Source organism: Vigna umbellata, chromosome 3 (genome assembly GCF_029865625.1).
Source record: "Vigna umbellata cultivar VRB3 chromosome 3, Vumbellata_1.0, whole genome shotgun sequence".
Classification (NCBI taxonomy): Eukaryota; Viridiplantae; Streptophyta; class Magnoliopsida; order Fabales; family Fabaceae; genus Vigna; species Vigna umbellata.
Genome location: NC_142167.1, coordinates 52104794 through 52108651, shown reverse-complemented (window position 1 = coordinate 52108651; position 3858 = coordinate 52104794). Strand labels below are relative to the sequence as shown.

The window sequence follows — 3858 nt, the reverse complement described above, 5'->3', positions numbered from 1 at the left end:
AAAATAGGATAAATATCCTAACAATCATAATAGAATAACATTATATTATTATATTATGTATTACACTTCCGATAATATAAACATTATATCCTAATCATCATACAACAAACTTATACTTAACTATCAGGATATAATACACAAGATTAGTCCGTTATCACTCGTTTTAGGTCAAGGTAAAGCCTCTACAGTAGGACCTCTGGCTACTATCATCACATGTCTCACCCCTTTTTATTTGAGAATGAATTATCATTAGAGTGTCAAAAGATGAACTCCAAGACTGGATTTCCTATATTCATATACTCACAACACTTGAAACATCTAATAAAATATTTCTTCTTCAAACTCATTTTCATCTTTCATTTCTTCTTCAAACTCATTTTCATCTTTCATTTCATTATATAATTAAACAAACCACTTCCTATGATCATGACCCTAGACTTTGATTCCTCATCACTAATTGTACACACCGCTTATTGGATTGTTACAATTATTCCTATACTTATCCATTTTTATTAATGAAAATTAGAAAACATTTATACTTTAGGCATACATTCAAATTTTGATATGCATGTGCCTAAAATAGTTGTTAAATTTATTGAAATCAACATATTTCTATTACTATTAGTACTTAATCATATAATTATTGTATTATCAACCAATTGTATTAATTAATTTAGAATATTTAAATTATGAATGACAACAATAACTAAATAATAATGAGTACAACAATTATTTGTTTGTTTAAATTAAGATTTTTTCTAAGAAAATGATATAATCTTGTCACATGATGATATAACCTCCATTTTATAATAATATATTGTAATAGAGCTTTACACATAATATTGACCAAATTATAAAAATATTATATATAACCTCATAATTAGATGTCGAACTAAGTAATTACGTGATCAACACAAATGATATAACACGATCATTTAATTAATTTTCTCGTACATTATTTCCTTTCTTCCTTTTTCTCTCTAGTGCAAAAATAAGACGAAGTTATATATATATATTTATAATTTGAAATAAAGAGAATGGATAAGGTGAATTCCAAAAAACTGATAGAAATGAAAGAAACATAAAGAAATTAATTCTAAAACTAGGAAAAAGAAACCCTAGTAGATACTAAATTTAAAGGGGACTAAGATCCTAGGAAAAACCTAAAGAAAAACCTAAATTTAAAGGGACTAAGATCCTATGAACAAGTATGTGCATGCTACTTAACTACATGCTGGTGCATGGAAACTCTTGGTATGCACAAAAACAATGGAATCAGGCTTCACAGAACTTTGACTGTGGAAGATGGATCAACCAGCTTTGGATTCATCTCTGGGATGTCTAAAGACTGTGTGAGCTTTAGTGGAGTTCCATTCAACAGCACCACCTCACTTTGAATGTTGCCATCTTTTGGAGTCAAATGGTACTCTTCCCTCATTGCGTCTGATGATCCTACTTCTTTATCTGTGTTCATGTCATTCACCAGGGATACTCTGAAAGTTGTGGAATTGGACATGTTTATGAGCAGCACTGTGATGCCATGCTGAAAAAATCAACCACAAGAAACCAAGGTCAACAACAAATGTCATTCAGTAACAGGATATACAAACTTTTTGCTTTCAATTTGTTACTGTTTTCTGTCAATCATTACCCCTTTCTTTGAACAATGACCATATACACGCAAAAATGAAGATCCTTCATGAGAAACAGAAAGCACATTTCTTCCCATAAGCCGATGCCACAAAAGTGCTCTGAACAAAACAAGAAGAGACAATCAAACTGTTATACCTTGATCATTATATTATTCTGCATGATTAGTTTAAAATCTTGATCATTATATGATGAGTTACCCATAATAATCTGGGTTAGGAATGAAGGTTGTGGTGTTTAGCATAGCGTAGTTTCCTCCAATTAGTGCTTGTCTGCAATAAACCTTGTGGTTGAAGGCTGCTGTCATGCCAAGCTGGTCCAAGTACCTAGTTATTCATTCAAAACACATTGATTTAACATGTCGATGAAAAAAACAAAGAAGAAAAGAACAGAATTGGTTGACATTAGACAGACCAAAAGCCATCAACAAAAGTATTTGACACATCTTTGCCACCACTGTTATAAGCTCCACCAGATTCCCCAACCCATGCTCCTGCCCTTGGAGTGAATACATTGACTGATTCTGAAACATCTTCGAATGTTTGAGCAACTTTGCTCAAATAATATGGGTCTTGAATCTTGTTAATGAGATCCTTGTCATTACCTTCATTAGATTAATGGTTAGTTAGAAAACAATCACAAAAGAAATCTATGTATATATTATTATTAGACAAGACTAGATAGGAGAATCTATATATATACACATACCAGGACCAAGGTTGTAAATGTGGTGGGTCACTCCATCAACCACACCATGTCCAACATTCTCTAAGAAGCTATCAAACCATTCCTTACTGTAGAAACCTGCAGGGCCAAGCACCTTTGGCCTTGTATTGGCATTTTGGTATAGCATATTAACTAAATTTCTGAGTTGAGTGATGTCTTTAGCATATTGAACACTGTCTATTTTGGCAGCTACCCCACCAGAACATAACTCATTTCCTGATTAGCACCATGATAATGAATCAAAGAAAATATTAAAATAACTTATGAACCTATTTTGTATGTAATTCAAAGCTGCCATTGCAAAGGTTTTAGCCACCTAATTCATATGAATCTATTTGGTATCCTTTTGAAATTGAGTACTCCATGAGACTTAAGGCATTTGTTGGATCCCAGTCTCCTACCCAGTTTTCCTTGTCCTCCTTAGAATTTTCCTTTCCAATCAGGGCATTCAACCCGAAAGTGAATTTCGCTCTGAAAAAGAGAAAAACAACATGTGAGATTACTCAGTAACATGCATAATGAAATTGAGAAAAAGGGTGTTAAATTAATACCCAGTTTTGTTAAGAAATTCATTAACTTCATCCCATCTCTTTCTGGGAAGGCATCCTTTGCTGAAACCAAAGAGACCATCACTTTGCTTTTCCATAACGGAGCATTCCTCTTGTTCTCCGAATTGGTATACAATCTGATCTTCCAGTGAACCTCCTAATCTGATCCTTAGGGGATTAAAAGCTGCCAAAGTTTACAAGAATTAGAAATGATAAGTAATACTTTGAGTCAAGAAAAAGAAACATACGTACCCTTAACGGCATTTATCAGAATGCTGTTATACAAGTCCTGCAGAAGGTGAAAACACAAAACATAGATTCATTGGTAAGATGATGAAAATATGAATGATGGTAAATAGTAAATATCAAAGGAAATGCACAAACACCAGATTCATAATTCCTGCTTCTCCCCAGGGACATTGATCGTAGTCACACTTGTTTGGTGGCCACCAATCTAAAGTTGCACAGATAAAATTTTCATCTGTGGTAGCAATGTGTGTCACCCCTTTCACTCTAACATTCACATCTTCAGCTGAAGACACGGAAAATAACAAGAGCAGAATACAACATATGCTTGTTTTCATTTTCATTGTCAACTCAGAATTTGAGGCACTTCTTCGAGTATGACAAAGAAATGTGACTGAAATTTATATAAGAACGTACTCTATAATTTTTTCTGTTTAGATTTTTAGATTTATACTGTTGGTTCTGTTTCTTACTGTTTGTTTCTACCGAACAACTTTTAAGATAAACTCAATGTCACGATTCTACTTCGATTTTCATTGCTCTTTGTATTTACAAATTAAATCCTTCTATTTTTTAAATCAAACAATAATTGTTGTTTTTCATATAAAACCCTTATCAAAATAATAATTATAAGACAATGAATCTGAAATATTAAATAACAATAGCTGAACACAACATATATTTGTTT

At 32.5% G+C, this 3858-nt stretch overlaps 1 pseudogene across 1 annotated transcript; it reads right to left on the bottom strand.

The window, feature by feature from the left end:
- Nucleotides 1–1145: 1145 nt before the first annotated feature.
- LOC124844938 (heparanase-like protein 2) lies at nucleotides 1146–3550 on the bottom strand (annotated as a pseudogene). The gene is made up of 9 exons (XR_015785292.1): nucleotides 3311–3550; nucleotides 3177–3213; nucleotides 2928–3108; nucleotides 2693–2847; nucleotides 2359–2592; nucleotides 2065–2254; nucleotides 1851–1976; nucleotides 1652–1751; nucleotides 1146–1543 (listed from the first exon to the last, which is right to left on the bottom strand). The product of XR_015785292.1 is annotated as a heparanase-like protein 2 (transcript).
- Nucleotides 3551–3858: the final 308 nt, after the last annotated feature.